We start from the raw sequence: 21,350 nt of genomic DNA on the forward strand, positions 1-21,350 counted from the left end.
CCTGGATTCAAGCAATCGTCCTGCCTCAGCCTCCCAAGTAACTGGGTAACAAGCGTGGACCACCACACTCAGCTAATTTTTGTATTTTTAGTAGAACGGGGTTTCACCATGTTGGCCAGGCTGGTCTTGAACTCCTGACCTCAAGTGATCCACCTGTCTCGGCCACCCAAAGTGCTGGGATTACAGGTGTGAGCCACTGTGCCTGGCCTGGGACATTTCTTATTGGGTCATCTTTTATGGTGTCCGTGCAGGCCACAGGAAACATAACATCTCCTTTCGCCACCCCTTGCTGCATGGGCAGCCTCAGTCAGCCTCCTGTCCTCAGACTTCTGCAAGCAAGAAGCAGGCACTGGTTTCTGTCTTTGTCATGCATACCCCTTTCTCCTGGGGACTTATATCAAGTTCTCCCATGAACTCTTCCACACTCTGCTCTGGCAGCTGCTTGTGCATTTCCTTACCTAGGCAAGCATCCAGCTGGGGAGAGCGATGTCCATCTCAATTTATATTCAGTCCTCATCTCTTTGGATGCTTCTCTTGGGAACCCCTCGTATTTGTTACGAGATATCTGAAGGGCACACCATGGCACTCTACCTAGCTAACTTTCTACCTTGATCACTTTCTTCAGTTTCACTTTGGTTTTAGGGCTGTTTTGCCTTTTTTTTTTTTTAAACCTAATTCCTGCATGGATGTGACTAGTGTGTATTTATTTATTTATTTATAGATGGATTTTTGCTCTATTGCCCAGGCTAGAGGGCAGTGGTGGGATCTTGGCTCACTGCAACCTCCACCTCCCAGGTTCAAGCAGTCCTCCTGCTTCAGCCTCCTGAGTAGCTGGGATTACAGGCACACACCACCACACCTAGCTAATTTTTGTGCTTTTAGTAGAGATGGGGGTTTCACCATGTTTGTCAGGCTGGTCTCGAACTCCTGACCTCAGGTGATCCGCCCACCTCGGCCTCCCAAAGTGCTGGGATTACAGGCATAAGCCACCGCACCTGACCTATTTATTTATTTGAGACAGAGTGTTACTCTGTCTCCCGGGCTGAAGTGAAGTAGTGTGATATCTTGGCTCACTGTAGCCTCCGCCTCCCAGGTTCAAACGATTCTCCTGCCTCCCAAATAGCTGGGATTACAGGCACCTGCCACCATGCCTGGCTAATTTTGTATTTTTAGTAGAGACGGGGTTTTGCCATACTGGCCGGGCTTGTCTTGAGCTCCTGATCTCAAATGATCCCCCTGCTTCGGCCTCCCAAAGTGCTGGGATTACAGACATGAGCCACTGTGCCTGGCCTATTTATTTTTGGAGATACTGTCTCATTCTGTCACCCAGGTGGGGTGCAGTAGCACAATCATAGCTCACTAGTAGCCTTGAAGTCCTGGGCCCAAGTGATTCTCCTCCCGCAGCCCCCTGAGTAGGCTAGGGCTACAGGCATGCACCACCATGCTCCACTAATTTTTTAATTTTTTTGTAGAGACAGGACCTTACTATGTTGCCAGGCTGGTCTTGAACTTCTGGTCTTAAGCAATCCTCCTGCCTCAGCCTCTAAAGCACTGGGATAATTGGTGTGAGTCACCACACTCAGCCTATGTCTTTCTTTAGAGTGAGTGGGAGCTTATTTTCCCTGGTCATCAGCTTTGAGCTTTTGTTGAAATTCTATGACAACAGGAAAACTCCTGTTCCTTATCTAATATAGAAGCCAATAGTCTCATCTTTAAATTCTGGAGAAAACATTAATAGTAGTAAGAGTTAAAATATGGTCCAACCTAAGAAACTAGTTTTCCTTTAATTGACTTTCCCCACCCCCTGCCAAATATGCTTTTACTGTAACGTCTTTAGAAGAAAGGCACCATAGAACAACCATTAGTAGTACTTTATTTAAAAATGAATGAGGGGCCAGACGCAGTGGCTCACGCCTGTAATCCCAGCACTTTGGGAAGCCGAGGTGGGCAGATCACCTGAGGTCAGGAGTTCGAGACCAGTCTGGCCAACATGATGAAACCCTGTCTCTATTAAAAATACAAAAATTAGCCAGGCGTGGTGGCAGGTGCCTGTAATCTCAGCTGCTCAGGAGGCTGAGGCAGGAGAATCGCTTGAATCCAGGAGGCGGAGGTTGCAGTGAGCCAAGATCACTCCAGCCTGGGTGACAGTGAGACTCCGTCTCAAAAAAAAAAAGAATAAGGGCCAGGTGTGGTGGCTGAACCTATAATCCTAGCACTTTGGGAGGCCAGGGTGGAAGGATAGCTTGAAGCCAGAAGTTTGAGATCAGCCTGGACGATATAGGGAGACCCTGTCTCTACAATACAAATAAAAAACAAAGAAACAAAAAATGAATGAAAGTAATTTTACTTTTTAATAAAGCTCCTGAGAGTATAATTAGTTTTATTTTTATGTAAAGAAAATGTCTTCCCATTGTGTTAACACTATTAGTTGAAAGAAATAGAGATTCATTTAGATTGCAGAAAGAAATGGAGATTTAGAATAAGATTATATAAGAACATAGCAATGAAAGGCATCTCCATGACACAGTTAGGCCTTACAGTGCTCTGCCATTCATGTCATTCATTGTCTTGGTCCACTTGGGCTTCTGTAACAAAATACCATAAACTGGGTAGCTTATAAACAACAGAAAAAGATTTCTTGTAGTTCTGGGTGCTGGGAAGGCCAAGATCAAAGTGCTGGCAAATTCAGTGTCTGGTGAGGGCCTGCTTAACTATTCTTGGACAGCTGTCTTTTCACTGTGTCCTCACATGGCTGAAGGGACAAATGAGCTCCCTCAGGCCTCTTTTGTAAGGGCACTAATCCAACTGAGGAGGGCCCCACTCTCATGACCTCATCACCTTCCAAAGGTCCTACCTCCTAAGAGCCTCACTTTGGGGGTTAGAACTTCAACATATGAATTTTGGGGTGATGCAAGCATTGAGACCATAGCACCCACTTATTTTGTTGTTCCTTTTCTCTCATGTCTGCTTCCACTTCTGTTCACTCTACCAACTTCTTAATTCTCTCTGTGTGTCTGTAGTTTAAATTCCTGAGTAAGGATCTCATAGGCCACCCAATGACTTCATCCCTGTTTGGGTAGAGCTTTCACATTGGGTTTCTTAGAGGCCGTTAACCAGCGTAAAGATTGGCTTACCTATGGTCCCATGCAGGGCTGCTCCTGTGAGCATGGCAGTTGCTCTCAGAAATGGACTGTGAGTGTGGTGGGCACCATGAGTGACCAGTCCAGCACAATGGTTATAGGTAATGATGAATTATTTCTTTTGATGACCAACCTCTTTTTCCCATATTTCTCAGTTTATTGTTGAGTAAAGAACCAACAAATTTGAAAAATATAGACTGCTTATGTACTGCATATCTAGTTATATGTGATATATATATAGGGATATATTTGCATATAGTATATAAACTATAACATATAAAACTATGTAATTATATAGTTTGTGATACAGGTGGGCATCCAAGTAAAATAACAATTTGGTTATGTGGCCTAGCCAGGAAACAACATGTTGTACTCAACTGGATATTTTGGTTATCTGAGACTTGAATTGCTTTCCTGAATTTTACATCTTGTTCCCTTTCTAGTCCTCTTCCTTTTGGAAATATATTCCTTTTGTTTTGTTTTGTTTTGAGACAGGGTCTCACTCTATTGCCTAGCTGGAATGCAGTGGCACAATCATGGCTCACTGCGGCCTCGACCTCCTGGGCTCCAGCAAGCCTCACACCTCAGCCTCCCCAGTAACTGGGACTACAGGTGCATGCCACCACACCCAGCTAATTTTTTGTTTTTTTTTTTTTTAATAGAGATGGGGTTTTGCCATGTTGTCCAGGCTGGTCTTGAACTCCTGAGCTCAAGCAATCTGTCTGCCCCAGCCTCCTGGAAATATATTCCTTTTATCCCTCCTCCCTACTCTATAGCATTCCCAGGACCCATCTTACAGTAGTTGGTGACATCCCATCCAATCACAAGTATCCTGTAACTATTAACTTATTTGGTTGCCAATTCAACAATGGTGGTTTTTAAAAAAATCTTTGGCTCTTCTTAGGGGTATTTTCCCGTATGTCCACCTTTGATATCTGAGTTGGCTATGATGGGCCAGCTAGTGAATAACCCTGGTTTTATTGGGTAGTTGAAATCTAATGTAAATGGAAGATTTGATATGTCAGGTAGAGTTTCAAATGTGTCTAATGAAAGGTCCTATTTGTTAAATCCTAGTGCATGTGAATAAATGTTTAGTAGGTAGAGCAACATCTTTTTCTAATAGTATTTGTCTTATTCCCTCCCTCCCTCCCTCCCTTCCTTCCTTCCTTCCTTCCTATCTTCCCTCCTTCCTTTCAAGACAGGGTCTTGCCATGTTGCCCAGGCTGGTCTTGATCTCTGGGCTCAAGCAATCCTCCCATCTTGGCCTCACAAAGTGCTGGGATTACAGGCATGAGCCACCGCTCTTGGCCCTTATAGTTTCCTAAACCCACTAAATCTTTATTTTAAATAAAGATTTTACTTAAAAATTTTATTTTTTATTTTTTTTGAGACAGAGTCTCACTCTGTCACCCAGGCTGGAGTGCAATGGTGCAATCTTGGCTCACTGCAACCTCTGCCTCCTGGATTCAAGTGATTCTCCTGTCTCGGCCTCCCGAGTAGCTGGGATTACAGGTGCCCACCACCACGCCTGGCTAATTTTTGCATTTTTAGTAGAGACGGGGTTTCACCATGTTGGTCAGGCTGTTCTCGAACTCCTGACCTCAAGTGATCTGCCCGCCTTGGCCTCCCAAAGTGCTGGGATTACAGATGTGAGCCACTGCGCCTGGCCCCACTAAATCTTTAAAATACTGAAAGAGATCCAAACATCTAACATAATTTGAAAAAAAGTATATAAAACTTTAGTTTTTAAAGAGTATAAAGACGACACAGACCTATTTTTTTCTAAAAACAAACACTGATATGCCAATTATCAGAAAAGGAAACTTTGGGCTATTAGGTTTTCCAGTGATGGAAAAACTCCAGTGATGGAGTTCTTTATTCTGGTGCTATGGTTCGAATATTTGTCTCTTTCAGAACTCATGTTGACATTTAATCCCCAGTGTGGCAGTATTGAAAGGTGAATTCTTTCAGAGGTGACTGGGTCATGAGATCTCTGCTGTCATGAATGGATTAGTCCATTCATGGAGTAATGGGTTAATGGATTAATGGATTATCATGGAAGTGGGACTGGTGGCTTTATAAGGGGAAGAGAGTCTTGAGCTAGCATGCTCAGCCCCCTCGCCATGTGATGCCCCTGTGTCATCTGGGGCTCTGCAGAGAGTCTTCACCAGCAAGAAGGCCCTCACTAGGTGGGGTCCCTCAAACATGGACTTCTCAGCCTCCATCACTGTAAGAAATAAATTCCTTTTTTTTTTTTTTTTTGCGACTGAGTCTCACTCTGTTGCCAGGCTGGAGTACAGTGGTGTGATCTCAGCTCATGGCAGCCTCCCCCGGGTTCAAGCGATTCTCTTGCCTCAGCTTCCTGAGTAGCTGGGACTACAGGTGCATGCCACCACGCCCAGCTAAGTTTTGTATTTTTAGTAGAGACCAGGTTTCACCATGTTGGCCAGGCTGGTCTTGAACTCCTGACCTCGTGCTCTGCCTGCCTGGGCCTCCCAAAGTGTTGGGATTACAGGTGTGAGCCACTGCGCCTGGCTCATAAATTCCTTTTCTTTATAAATTACTCAGTTTCTGAAGATAAAACTCTGACTTTGGACTGTAAACCTTTGTCTTGGGTATGAAACCTTGACATTGTTGAAAGAAGAGTGGAAACTGTAAGGGACAACAAGTTTCACCACAGCACAGTCTTCTTTCTCTGATAGGCCATCCGAACAGCTAAGGAGAAGACAGATCACTCAAGAACTTAAGTTGTTTATTAGCTACAGCATGTTTGCTGCTTTGATACACATTCAGCCATTTTGGAGGAAAGCTAAGCAGTACTGACTGCCCATTTTCGTGAACTTTAAATAACAAATACTATTTCTCAAGGTCTTCATTTTATCATTAAATTCAGCTAATTACTACCTGTTTAAAAAGAAATAAATAAATAAATTTCAGAATATCTGAAACTCAGTGTCAGATATTCTGTTATAAGCGACAGAAAATGAACTAAGACATGTGCTAAGTAGGATTTATGATTTTATGAACTTTGGATTTTGTTTTCAATACAGTTGTTTAAACTTCATTATAGGCTGGGTGTGGTGGCTCATGCCTGTAATTCCGGCATTTTGAGAGGCTGAGATGGGAGGATTGCTTGAGGCCAGGAGTTTGAGACCAGCCTGGCCAACATAGGGAGACCCCATCTCCACCAAAAAAAAAAAAATTAGCTAGGCATGGTGGTACATGCCTGTGGTCCACCTAATTGGGAGGCTGAGGTGGGAGGATCACTTGAGCCCAGAAGGTTGAGGCTGCAGTAAGCCGAGATCGTGCCACTGCACTCCAGCCTGGGCAACAGAGAGAGACTGTCTCAAAAAACAAAACAAAACAAAACAGAACAAAACAAAACACAAATAGACTTCATTATGGTGGACTTATTTTTTTTCCCTCATTATACTCCTAAGAAACTTTCTGTAAGTCTATGCTATAATATTAAAATAAAGTATACCTTCTTCATAAGATACCAAATTTATTAACCAAGGTGATAAAATTGGTGACAAACTACCAGGCTGCTTTCACCTACCTATGTAACAATGTTTTCTCTAGTAAATTAACATTTGAAGATGTTATGAACAGATGACCATGCCATATGAGCAACAAACTATGAAGAATGAACATTTATAAACACTTTACTTTTGTTATTGAATAAAATTTACAACCAGGTTAATCTGACACTTTTAATGTATGCATAATTGTTATTGTGCTGTGAGGTAATTAGGCATAAATGGTAAGTAGTTCATGTAAATCACTATAATTAGAATTACTTTTACACAGCCAAATCAAGCATTTCCAGAGTCAGGGAGGGAGAGAATTAAATAGAGTATGGAGCTACTCTGAAAATCTCTATTTCCATTAATCAGGGGTCTATAGGCAGCCAGGTTTTTTCATCTCTTGGGAGGAGACATCGTAGCCCAAGAGACCTGAGAATTGGGAGCCACAGAACTCCTTTCCTTTTTCTCCTGCCCTCTACCAGATAATTTTCAGTTTTTCCCTAATGAGAACTTATTTCCAACTCCCTCTTATATCCTACCATCTTTTATTTGGATACCCCCTCCTCACCCTTCCAAGAACAATGCATGAGGCAGATGGAAAAGAACTACTCAATTCTACCATTGCACTCAGAGCAGCCACAGGCAATACATAAATAACTGTATTCCAATAAATCTTTATTTACAAAAACAAGTGTCATGCTGGATTTAGCCCATGGCCATAATTTGCTGGCCTTTGCTCTAGATGACTGCTACCTGACTAGATATGAGGGCTGGTAGATCATTAATTGTATTCAAAGTCCTGCTTGAACTTTACCTAGTCTAGCTTTCAAGTTTAATATTCCATTACTATATTGTATTCCTGCCTCTATTCAACAGGAACTATTCACTATTCCATTAAATAGACAAACAGACAAATAGAACAAAATAGAAAGTTCAGAATATACATGGGAACTTGATATATGATTGAGTTGACATTGTGAATTAGTAGGAAAAGGATTGTCTATTCACTAAATTAGCATGGGATCATTGGTTATCTATGTGAAGATTAAAATAAAATTAGGTACTTACCTCTAGAAATAAATGCCCTAAATTTAAAGTGAAAACTTTAGAACTTCTTGAAGAAAATATAGAGGAGTAACTTTGTGAACTTGGGAAAAGGAATAATTTCTTTTCTTTTTTTCGAGGTAGAGTTTTGCTGTGTTGCCCAGGCTGGAGTGCAGTCATGGCTCACTGCAGCCTTGACCTCCCAGGCTCAAGCAATCCTCTCAGCTTCGCCTCCCCAGTAGCAGGGACTACATGTGCATACCACCATGCCTGGCTAATTTTTTGTATTTTGTAGAGATGTGGTCTCACCATGTTGCCCCGGCTGGTCTTAAACTCCTGGCCTCAAGCAATTCACCTGCCTCAGTCTTCCAAAGTGCTGGGGTTACCAGCTGAGCCATCACGCCCAGCCAGAAGAATTTCTTATACAAGATATGAAAGTCCAATATATATGTTCATGTTGTCCTGTAAATTAAAAAGAAAATAAAAAAGTTCAACTTATAAAGGTAAACACGGATACATTTGACTATGTTAAAATTTAAAACTTCTAGTTAACAAAAGGTACCATAGAAAAAGTGAAAAGGTAGACGACAGACTGGGAGAAAAGATTTTTCATCAAAAGTAATTGACTACTGGCTGGGCGCGGTGGCTCACGCCTGTAATCCCAGCACTTTGGGAGGCCGAGGCGGGCAGATCACCTGAGGTCAGGAGTTCGAGACCAACCTGGCCAACATGGTGAAACCCCGTCTGTACTAAAAATACAAAAATTAGCCAGGTGTGGTGGCGGGCGCCTGTAATTCCAGCTACTCAGAAGGCTGAGGCATGAGAATCGCTTGAACTTGGGAGGTGGAGGTTGCAGTAAGATGATATCCGTCACTGCACTCCAGCCTGGGTGACAGAGCGAGACTCCATCTCAAAAAAAAAAATTGATTATGGATCGCTCTCTAGAATACATAAAGAACCCTGACCAGGTGCAATGGCTCACGCCTGTAATCTCAACACTATGAGAGGCTGAGGGTTGGGAGGATCGCTTGAGGCCAGGAGTTTGAGACCTGCCTGAGCAACATAGCAAGACCTAATCTCTGCAAATAATAATAATAATAAAGAATATATAAATAACATCTACCATATAATAGAAAAACAGACAACCCAGTAGAAAAATAGACAAAGGAGAGTATTTTTTTTCAGAAATAACTAGCAGATGCCACAAGACTGGATAAACAAATCAGAATGTATTTATAAAATGGAATGTTGCTTAGCATGGGGATGATAAACTATACATTCAGGTGGCTAATACTGAGGAGGAAGGGGACAAAGGAGGCTTCAACTATACTTAATGCTTTATTACTTAAATTTGAAATAAATGTCAACATAGAAAGATTTGATAAAGCTGGAGGGTGGGTAACGAGGTGTTCCATATAGTCTTCAATTTTGCCTGTTTGTAATATTCCATTGTGAAAATATTTTACATGTGATTGTGAGATATTTCAACAGGTTAGTTTTGTTTTTGTTTTGTTTTGTTTTGTTTTTGAGACAGAGTCTTGATCTGTCACATAGGCTGGAGTTCAGTGGTGCGATCTCGGCTCACTGCAACCTCTGCCTCCTGGGTTCAAGCAATTCTCGTGCCTCAGCCTCCTGAGTAGGTAGGGCTAAGGCATGCGCCACCACGCCTGGCTAATTTTTGTATTTTTAGTAGATGCTGTGTTTCACCGTGTTGGCCAGGCTGGTCTCAAACTCCTGGCCTCAAATGATTGCCACCTCAGCCTCCCAAAGTGCTGGGATTACAGGTGTGAGCCACTGTGCCTGGCAGGGTTAATTGATTTTTTTTTTCATTTTGAAAAAATTACAACTTTTCTTGAAAATATAATTTTAGAGTCTACTAGTTCAGCCTTTCCTTCTTACAAATAGACTGAGGGGCCGGGTGTGGTGCGTCATGCCTGTAATCCCAGCACTTTGGGAGGTTGAGGTGGGTGGATCACTTGAGCCCAGGAGTTTGAGATGAGCCTGGGCATCATGGCAAGACTTCATCTCTAAAAAATAAAAATAAAAAAATTAAAAAAAAAACAAATAGACTGTGGAAGGAGAATTATTAGCACAGTCCTCAGAAAGGCATATGAAATATGTTTATAAGAGGGTTTTAGCAATGCAATCTTTTCCTCTTTCTGAAATTTCATAAACTGAATACTTATAAATCTGATCACACTCTTCTCCTGCTTAAAGCTTTCAGCCCCCTCAGGATAAACTACAAACTCAGCATGTCCTTCAAAGTTCTTGAGAGCCTAGTCCCTGCATCTTGCCAGCCTCCTCTGCCATTGTTCTCTGCTGGCAATAAAAGCCCCAGCTATGATGACCTGCTTAAAGATCCTTGGACGAGGCTGAGACCTTATTTTGTCTCTGGGTCTTTGCTAAAGCTGCCCACCCTCCATCCTTTCGTTATGGCTCACCTCACATTGCCTGCTCGGTGACCACATGCTCCTCTGGTAGATATTGTATTTCTTTCTTTCTTTTTTTTTTTTTGAGATGGAGTCTCACTCTGTCACCCAGGCTGGAGTGTAGTGGCACGATCTCAGCTCGTGGCAACCTCCGCCTCCCAAGTTAAAGCGATTTTCATGCCTCAGCCTCCAAAGCAGCTGGGATTATAGGCGTTTGCCACTGTGTTTGGCTAATTTTTAGTAGAGATGAGCCAGGCTGGTCTTGAATTCCTGACCTGAAGTGATCTTCCTACCTTGGCCTCTGAAAATGTTGGGATTACAGGTGTGAGCCACTGCCCCTGGCCAGTTTTTCTTTTCTTGGTCTTCTGGGCCTGAAGATCCCAGCCCACTGCCTAGCACAAAGTAGGTGCTCAATACTCAATTCATGTTTGTGGAACAAATGAAATGTGAATGAGTAACAAAGCCATCACTAAAGAGTCACAGAGCCTATCCATGTATCTGTGTGAGAGTGTAGGTGTCTCCGTTGTGTGCCTATATCCACGTATGTCTCTGTGAATATGTCCTCTTCTCATTCCCTCCTTAACATCAGTTTTTAGCTAACCCTGAAGATGCCTGGAAGGCCAGTTTAATTTCTCAGATTCAGAACAACAACAGCGTTCAGAACAAGGGATATTTTCCACATCTTTCTTTTGATGAAGCCCAGATTGGCTTGAGAGTAATGCTCGTATCTCAATAGTGGACTGAACTAGTAGTGGACTGGAATAGACCAGACCTAGCAGAGCTTCACCTAAGCTGGCCAAAAGCAGAGTATCAGGTAGGAGCAAAGTGAACATGGAAGGATTTGCCAGAAAACTAGCCCGCTGTCATTTGTCTCCCAGTGGTGCACACAGGAACTTATAAATGTTTGTGACTTGAATGCATGAGACGTCAAAAAGTCATTTGCATCTTTAAATTGTGTTATAATCAGAAATTGAACCATTTCTTACACTAGTAGTTTTAGAGTTTTAAGCACACCCCCAACTTATTTAGATACTTAAATAGGCTTAATTATGCTAGTAAACTGAGCAAGTTGGTGTATTATACTTTAGGCTGCCGAGATTCTTTTGCAAATCAGCTAAAGACATTTCAAAAACCATTTTCATTTAAAGAGAATTTATGGGTGCTAATATATAGTTCAGTTTTTTAGTTTTTAAAGATCTTCTTAGAAACCTGAAATGATCTACTTTTATCAAAAAGTGGTCCATGTTGAGAATGCTATAATGCCAGTTTTTAAAAGATGTAATTATGCTCAGCATTCCAGCTGGAATCATTGTTTCTGATTCTATCATTTTGGGAGATAATAATGCAATGGTGGGGGGAATGGAGAGAAACAGGAAAAGTAGTATTCCTGCATTTTAAACAAATTGAAAACAACACTTTTTATTTTAACAGCACCACCCTTATTATCTAATTGTCCTAGTGGAAATGATGCCAGAGTAGCAGGTGGATAGTGACCCAGAAAGGCAGAGGACGTGCTATTTCAATGTATAACTTTGATGAGAATCACCTTGGATCATTTTTTAATGCTAGAATTTTAATATCATAGGGAACAAAGGATAATATTAAAATCATTAAATCAAAATATTTGGAATGATGGATGACATACATTCTTTTAGTTTGCAGTAAAGGAATAGTTTTGATAACAGTTTTGAAAGCAAATGTCTACAATACAAATATGCAGATATTTTTGAATAATTTTAGACTTATTTCAAAAGTAAAAGTAATACAGTAGTCACCTTACCAAATTTTGTTCTGTTTTTTTCCAACTTTTCATTTTGAAAAATTTCAACGATATACTTAGATCCACTAATGGTTAATATTTTGCCACATTTGTTTAATTTTCTCTCTAAATATCTTATTTTCTAGAACCATCTACAAGTAAGTTGCATCATAACACTTGACCCCTAAATATATCACATATAACGCCTAACAAGGACCTTTTCCTGCATAACTATATTATCATCATCACATTCCAGAAATTTAACACTCATTTAGTAATGTTATCTAAAGTAGGGTTGGCAGATTTAGCAAATAAAAATACAGGCTGCCCAGATAAATGTGAATTGTATGTATGTATGTAAGAGATGGGGTCTTGCTATAGCCCAGGCTAGTCTCTAACTCCTGGGCTCATGTGATCCTCCTGCCTCGGCCTCCTGGGTAGCTAGATTACAAGTGCAAGATATGACATTTTTGAAAGGAATGTAGCACGATCTAACCTTGAAGATATGAACTACCTCAAGCTAATAGTTTACCTGATATACGAGAGATGTTGCTGTATCTTCCTGAAACATTTAAAATAGCCGTTAGGGCTCCTTCGAGTTTGCTGCAGTGCCCTGGGTGCCTCAATTTGAGAACTTCAATTCTTTGCAATATGTTGTATTGACTTTTTAGTACATGTGAGCATTGTGTGTTCACTACACATGCAGTATATATTATGTCATATGCTCTGTGTGTTTTATTATTTGTGTTTTGTCCCCCCTTCTATTCCGTGAGTTCCTTGGAAACAAGGATTGTTTTCTACACATTATTGTATCCTCAGCACATAGCACAGTACATGCCCATAAATGCTGGTTGAATTGTATGAAATTGAATCTAGGTTGATCTCCTAATTTTATTAATGAGACACAAAGGCCTAAGGTTAGCAGAAATATCTTGTGTTCAGAAATGTTTGTTAGTGATAAAGAGATCTTAGTTCTCAAATACGACCCTGACTTGAGCTTCTGCTTTTCAGTTAAGTAGAAACCTAAATTGGACATATATCATATATTATGGGTAGTAACAATGAGGTATATTGAAATAAATAATCAAAAAATTCCGAAGCTAAATATTATAATGTTCATCTTGGGATTGGTGCTTGGTGGTTACATGAATGACAGGGCTTTTACTAAAGCTTTTCTGTTTTTGTTACTAAATCCTCAGAGAGATGGTGTAATGAAAACATTTCACTGCAGTGGCTCATGCCTGTAATCCCAGCAATTTGGGAGGCTGAGGCCGGAGAATCGCTTGAGCCCAGGAGTTTGAAACCAGCTTGTGCAACATAGGGAGATCTCATCTCTACAAAAAATGTAAAAATTAGCTGGGCATGGTGGTGGGCACCTGTGGTCCCAGTTACTTGGGAGGCTAGGGTGGGAGGATCTCTTGAGCCCGGGAGGTCAAGCCTGAAGTGAGCTGTGATGGTGCCACTGGACTCCAGCCTGGGTAACAGAGCGACACCTTGTCTCAAAAAAACAAAAGAATCATTTTGGACTTTGGAGTCAGATTTGAAGTGCATTTCCATTTTGGCTCTGACACTATCTTCATCTTTGTCTTAGTTTTGCCATCTAATTCATAAGTCATTTGCTAAGAGTGGGAATATTTATCTCTGAGAAATCTTTTTCCTCCATGATTACAAAATGTGAAATATTTAAGAAAGAGCTCTGTGATCAAATAAGTTTAGGAAATGCTATGTGAATAACTCTCAGAGAATCACAATGCCGTTAGTATATCAAAGACTCTGAGAAATTCTGCAGTAAACAAACTTTTTTTTGTTGTTTTTTATTTTTTATTTTTTTGTAGAGATGAGATCTCTCTATGTTGTCCAGGTTGGTCTTGAACTCCTGGGCTCAGGCATTCTTTCTGCCTCAGCTTCCTAAAGTGTTGGGATTACAGGAGTGAGCTACCATGCCTAGTCAAAGAAACTTTTAAGCTTTGGTCCTGTAATTCAGTGTTTCTCCAACTTGAACACGTGGCTTCTTTTAAAATGAACACCCATAAACATAATGCAGAAATAATGCTTTACGCAATAAACTTTAGAAAACCCTACTTGCTTCATAGGAATTGTTTGATGTGTCTGACATGTAGTGAGAACTCAACAAAAGATGCGAGACCCCGTTACCAAGACACACATCCTGGATTCTGGCTTTAAGACATTCAATGCTTATTTATTTATTTATCCAGACAGAGTAGTCTTGCTGTGTCACCCAGGTTGGAGTGCAGCGGCATGATCTCAGCTCGCCTGTCCCCCTACATCTTTGTTAATACAGTGTCCTCTCAAACTTTCAGATTTTTGCCATGATGGTATTTCATTAATATTTTAAATCTTACCTCTTGTATTGTGAATGAGAGTATTCTGTCAACGTTAAAGCCATTTGCATTTGTTTTTCTTACTGATTGATTTATAAAAGCTCTTTGTTTATTAAGAAAATAAACTCTTTTTTTTTTTTTTTGAGACAGAGTCTTGCTCTTTCGCCCAGGCTGGAGTGCAGTGGTGTAATCTCAGCTCACTGCAATCTCTGCCAAATGATTCTTGTGCCTCAGCCTCTCGAGTAGCTGGGACTACAGGCACGTGCCACCACATCGACTAATTTTTGTATTTTTAGTATAGATGGAGTTTCACCATGTTGGCCAGGGTGGTCTCAAACTCTTGGCCTCAAGTGATCTGCTCATGTTGGCCTTCCAGGGTGCTGGGATTACAGGTGTGAGCCACTGCACCCAGGCAGAAAATAAATTCTTTAATTTTTTTTTTTTTTTTTTGAGACAGTCTTGCTCTGTTGCCCAGCCTGGAGTGCAGTGGCACGATCTCTGCTCACTGCAACCTCCGTCTACCAGGTTCAAGTGATTCTTCCACCTCAGTCTCCCATGTAGCTGGGATTACAGGTGTGTGCCACCATGTCTGGCTAATTTTTGTATTTTTAGTAGAAACGGGGTTTCACCATGTTGGCTAGGCTGGTTTCGAACTCCTGACCTCCCGCCTTGGCCTCCCAAAGTGCTGGATTACAGGTGTGAACTACTGAAATTCTTTTAAATTATTTTTTAATTTTTAATTTTTGTGGGTATATAGTAGGTGTATATATTTATGGGGTACATGAGATGTTTTGATACAGGCTTGCAATGTGAAATAATCACATCATGGAGAATGGGATATCCGGCCTCTCAAACATTTATCCTTTGTGTTACAATCAAATTATATATTCTTTTAGTTACTTTAAAATCTACAATTATTGACTATAGTCATTCTGTTGTGCTATCAAATAGTAGGACTTATTCTTTCTGTTTGTTTTGTACCTGTTAACCATCCCCACCTCCCCCTCCACCCCAGCCTCCTACTACCCTTCCCAGTCTCTGGTAACCATCCTTCTACTCGCTATGTTCATGAGTTCAATTGCTTTGATTTTTGGATCCTACAAATAAGTGAGAATATGTAGTGTTTGTCTTTCTGTGCCTGGCTTATTTCACTTAATGTAATGACCTCCAGTTTCATTCATGTTGTTGCAAATAACAATATCTCATTCTTTTTTTATGGCTGAATAGGACTCCTGTGTATTCTTGCCCATAATAACTGATGCAGTTTTTTTTTTGCAGTTTATTTGCTGTTTTTCCTTCCTTAGGATTTTTTCTAACAGAAAGTTATAATTTCAGTGTTTTTTTTTTTTTTGAGATGGAGTCTCGCTCTGTTGTCCAGGCTGGAGTGCAGTGGTGTGATCTAAGCTCACTGCAACCTCCATCTCCCAATTTCAAGCAATTCTCCTCCTCAGCCTCTCCCAAGTAGCTGGGATTACAGGCGTGTGCCACCACAGCCAGCTAATATTTGTATTTTTAGTAGAGACGGGGTCTCACCATGTTGGTCAGGCTGGTCTCAAACTCCTGACCTCAAGTGATCTGCCCGCCTCAGCCTCCCAAAGTGCTGGGATTACAGGTGTGAGCTTTATAAGCTGTTGATAAGGATTACAAGAGAAGAGGAATTTGATTTGATGGGCCCTGGTTCCTGAGAAGGTAGATGGGGTATAAAATCAAACACTGATAGAAGGTTGGAAGAAGGACAGGAAGAGGAATCGTTTTCCTTTGTAACAGGAGGAATGTCACAGGAGGGAGGAATGGATGGGTGCAGACGTGGGTGGGATTGCAGTTTCACATAGGAAGTTGAAGGACTTTCAACCCAATGCCTTCTGTTCTCTTTATGAAGAAGTAGGAGACATCTTCTGAAAGTGATGAGTGAAATGTAGTTTTGCTTAATGGGAAGTAAGAAGGTTCCAGAGATTCTTTGCAGAGACACAGTGAACTCACCAGGAAAACAGAATTGTTGACAATATGGAGGGCCCAGAGAGAGGGTCCTCTCTGCACGACTGTCAGACTTTTTTCAGCAATCCTCAGCAATCTGGGTGAAGTTCATGGAAGGGTATATATTTTAGTATGAGATTTTTCTATTTTTAGCTATCTTTTTATCATTTATATATGATTTTATTAAATTATGGTTAGAGTACATTTGATTCTTTGGAATTTATTGAAGTTTTCTTTCTGGCTTAGCATATGGACTATATTTGAAATTATGCTGCTAGTTCTTGAATGTATTCTTGGTTTGTTGGGTTTAGAGTTTATATGGATGTAAATTGCTTGAACTTACTAATTGTATTGTTCAGATCTTTGAGAGGGATGTGTCAAAGGGTGTGATGTTTCTTTTTTCACGAATTACAGGTCTGAGTATAAACAGGTATTGGTAAGCACATTATGCTTGCAGTCTTTGGTGTGATTACACATGCAAAGGTGAGCAGTGATGGGGAACTTCCCTGTGCTGGGCCCTGCACCCAACAGATAAGGAGACAGCAGGTTGGAGAGTTGAGAGGGCTTACCCAGGGTCACCTAGCTAATAAATAGCCAGCCAGGATTTGTACCTAGATCTTTTGGGTTCAACTCTAATACTCTTCTGCCATATCTCTTATGCTTGGTGGAGGTAGGTGGTAGGTTATCACTGTCTTCCAACATCATCCTTAAGCTTATGAGCTTATGATCTATCTGCACAATCTAAAAGGTGATGTCACTGGATCCTCATCAAAAGCCCATTAGAGAAGGTGTCATCATCCTACTTTACAAACTCCCTAAGATACAGGTAACTTGTGACAAATCTTATAACTGGTCACTAGAGAAACTTAGTCATTTCAGATTTTGAAGTCTGAGTCTAATGTTACGTGTGTGCATTTTGGGAGTCCGGGATGTATCAGAGTCCTGGCAGAAAACAATTCACAGCAGATGTTTCAATAAAGACCAAATTTAGAGACTACTTAGAGAGGCATGGGCAGGCTTAAGGCAGCAAACAAGGGATGGAAGGGCAAAGGAGGAGACTGGTGAGAGCTGGAGCTGTGGCCTGAGGGGTGGGTCGCTTGTTGGTCTGGAGGGATGCAGCTCTACTGGGACACAGCTCTGAAGCAGGGAGGGATGGGAGAGAACGACCCATCCCTTTCTATGCCCTCTGTCCTGTTTCCTGCAAGGAATGCCTCCCACAGGCTGAACCAGCCAGGAGCCAGCCAGAAAGGGCAGTCGCTTGGGGTACAGACAGGACGGAGAAGGCATCAGGGGAGGGGAGCACATGGAGAATGACCAGCACCAAGAAACAGTGTAAGGGTGGAGTTCACTGTGATTTCTGAGACACAAGGACAAGTTATAGGGAATTAAATTTAAGGAAGGAAATTTAATAGAATAGAAAAATAGCATTAAGTTGTGAGAAAATGTAAATTAGGAGCATGCAAATGATGTGGGTTCCTAAGGGACAGCCATTTTGAAGAAAACCGTGTAACCCTTCCTCTCCCTGAAATCACTACTATTAATAAAGAATTCAAAAACTTCTTTAGGACCCATTTTATATCCTTCTGATTAGTCTTACTGTTCTCCATTTGATCCTCTGATTTTTCCCTTAAGACATAGATTTTTAAGCCCCTTAAAATAATTTCAATAATTATTAGAAAACTGAAATTTTTATTAGGAGAAAATTAGCTTGTTTCCCCAAGTAAAAATACGTGGAGTATATAATATTGTTTAGATAGACTATGTCTGTGTCTAATGATTCTCGTTAGGAGGGTATTCATTTTGTTGATCAATTTACTTATATTAAAATCCCCGTCTAATACAGTATTCATGTGATATGAGGTATTTGTGATCTTAGACGTTTGAGGATCTTTTCTTTGGCACAGCAGTATCTCTTTGTCATCTTCTGAATATTACTATAAAATATAATACAACATAACAGATTATATATGTAATATATAATGTAGTATTTGCTAAAGTGCTCTTTCTAAAATATATTGAGTTGAGAGGGAAAAATAGAAGAGAGGACCGTGAGTGCAACTTTTTCTTTTTCTTTTTTTTTTTTGAGTTGGAGTCTTCCTCTGTTGCCCAGGCTGGAGTGCAATGGTGCGATCTTGGCTTACTGCAACCTCTGCCTCCCTGGTTCAAGTGATTCTCCTGCCTCAGCCTCCTGAGTAGCCTGCCACCATGCCTGGCAAATTTTTGTATTTTTAGTAGAGACGGGGTTTCACCATGTTGGCCACTGGTCTTGAACTCCTGACCTCAAGTGATCTGCCCGCTGGGGCCTCCCAAAGTGTTAGGATTACAGGTGTGAGCCACCACGCCCGGCCAACCTTTTTGTTTTTTTTTTAGCAGCATTCAGCTCTCTCCATGCAATCTTTCCCCCCATCTTTCTTCATTCCTTTTCCCTGAACTTCATTTATTCAGCCTATCTTGAGTACATAATGTAGCAGTATTTGAATAGGCCTTAAACTATTCCCACAAAATGTATTGTGAAGAATTATGAATTGCTATGACACTCTCAGTTACCTAATACAAAATGCTGCTTTCAAAAGATTTCACATACATAGAATATACTTAGAGATTATTAGGTTTTATGCAAGTTTTCCAATTTGAAGCTGTTCTAAAATTAAGAGCATAATGCTTTTTCTGGCAAGTTGAAAATAGAATAACCATTGCATGATAATGGTTCATATAAGAAACAAAAAACCAAGAAAAATTAAGAAGTTTTGGCAGGAGTAGAAAACTGTTTTGAGTGGAGATTTAAGAATAGATGGAGAGTTAACATGCAGAGAGATACCAGGAAGCCATCCAGATGGCAGAGTCAAAGCAAAGAAGATCCTTTTGTCTGGCCTAGACCATGAGTGAGGTCTAGAAGGCACAAGCTACATTTAGTAGAGAAAGAAAGCAAAAAGGAACAGGAAAGCAAGAGAGGTTTCTGAGGCAGGTTGGAATGAACCCATAAATTATAAAACAAAAACAGGCCAGGTATGGTGGCTCATGCCTACAATCCCAGCGCTTTGGGAGGCCTAGGCAGCAGTTTAAGACCAGACTGGGCAACATAGTGAGACCTCATCTCTACAGGATAGTTTGTTTGTTTGTTTGTTTCTTTTTTGAGATGGAGTCTCGTTCTGTTGCCCAGGCTGGGTGCAGTGGTGTGATCTCGGCTCACTGCAACCTCCGCCTCCTGGTTCAAGTGATTCTCCCACCTCAGCCTCCCAAGTAGCTGAGATTATAGGCATGCACCACAGCGCCCAGCTAATTTTTGTATTTTCAGAAGAGACAGGGTTTGACCATGTTGGCCAGGCTGGTCTTGAACTCCTGACCTCAAGTGATCTGCCTGCCTTGGCCTCCCAAAGTGCTAGGATTACAGGCATGAGCCATCGCGCCCAGCCTACAGGATAGTTTTTTTCATAAAAAATTAGCTGGATGTAGTGGTGTCCACCTGCCCCAGCTACTCAGGAGGCTGAGGCAAGAGGATTGCTTGAGTCCAGGAGTTCAAGGCTGTAGTATGCTATGATCATGCCACTGCACTCCAGCCTGGATGACAGAGTGAGACCCTGTCTCTAAAATAAATAAAATAAGACAAAGCCAAAAGCCTTATGGATGAGACCCTGAAAGCTAGGTTTTGAGAATGTTCTCTGCCAAATTATTGACCACTCCGGTTGATGCTAAGTGGCATAATCTTCACTTTTTTCTGTTTTACCCTCCCTTTCTGAACTCACTCCACCCTATCATACCTTGTTTTTTGCACAGGTGTTAGGAACTGCTGCAGAGTATGAAGGTTACTCGTCTAAGTGTAACAAAATTCAAGATGGTTATTTGGGTTGATAATAGCATTAGGTAAGATAAGTTCTATTTTGCTTCATCTCCAGAGCCCTTCAGTTTCCAGTTTTGCTCTGGACCTGACTGCTTTCCTGACCTGCAGTGCCACTGTGGTCCTGGAAGCAGGCCTCCCTCTGACAAGCTTTTTTCCCTCTCAGGGGCCCTCTACATTTCCCAGAGCCTATGTTTTCTTCTTGCTGAGTAGGAAGTTTTGTTCATACCCTGAATTTATGAAAGGACAATTTTCCATTTTCACACTTGATGAATAGGTTGGATGGATTGGTAGGAAATCATTTTTCCTCAATTGAAACAATTTCTTTTTTGTAAAAATGGTGTCTTGCATTGTTGCCCAGGCTAGTCTCAAACTCCGGGGCTCAAGCAATCCTAATGCCTCAGCCTCCCAAACATCATTTATTGAAGAGACAATTTCTTTCTCCCACTATGCTTTATATAGTTTTAGTAGCTTCTCTTATTTTTCTTCAGTATATTATTATATTGACTTCACTTTTATTTTTATTGATTGATTGATTGAGCGAGACAGGGTCTTGCTCTGTTGTCCAGGCTGGAGTGCAGTGATGTGATCTCGATTCACTGTAGTCTCCACATCCCGGGCTCAAGCAATCCTTCCACCTCAGCCTCCCAAGTAGCTGGGACTGTGGGAGTACATCACCATGCTGGCTGATTTTTGTAGAGATGGGGTTTTGCTATGTTGCCCAGGCTAGAGCTCAAACAATCTGACCACCTTGGCCTCCCAAAGTGCTGGAATTATAGATGTGAGCCACCATGCCTGGCCCACTTTTATTTTTGAGGTTTTTTTTTTTTTGATGTCTGAATAGTCCTCTGTTTCCTCTGAGTTTATTCCCCTCTGCATATTTGTTCTGGTCTCTGACTTTTATGTTGGAAGTTTTTTCCAAATATCCGTTGACCATTGGTACTAACAAGCTGATTGAAGCTCCAGCTTGAGAAGTTTGGTGACTGGTGTGCTTTACCAGAAGGTAATCTGGTAGGGATCTAGGTCTTTCTTTGGGAGAAGCTTAACCAGTGTAAGTGCCTTCTGGCCTTTTTATCTGGAGATCATTCAGTTTCTCCAGAAAAATTCTTCTACTCTATTAATTGCTGAGAATGAACCTAGCTGTCATTGTTTGGGGAGCCCATCTGGGAAAGAAGAAGGGAAAGACTACATGGCTGGTAAATGGTAGAGGGGATGTACATTCAAGTTGTGTGACTGTGAACCCCTCGCTGTGGGCTACTATGGTTATTGCCTCCTGTGTTGAATCCTAAGAGGGGCTTCA

At 41.2% G+C, this 21,350-nt stretch overlaps 1 protein-coding gene across 2 annotated transcripts in view; it reads left to right on the top strand.

Moving 5' to 3' along the window:
• The window catches only part of AFG1L (AFG1 like ATPase), a 237,570-nt gene that overhangs the window by 29,592 nt on the left and 186,628 nt on the right, over positions 1–21,350 (top strand). The window lies entirely within an intron of this gene.

This window comes from Pan paniscus, chromosome 5 (assembly GCF_029289425.2).
Source record: "Pan paniscus chromosome 5, NHGRI_mPanPan1-v2.0_pri, whole genome shotgun sequence".
Classification (NCBI taxonomy): Eukaryota; Metazoa; Chordata; class Mammalia; order Primates; family Hominidae; genus Pan; species Pan paniscus.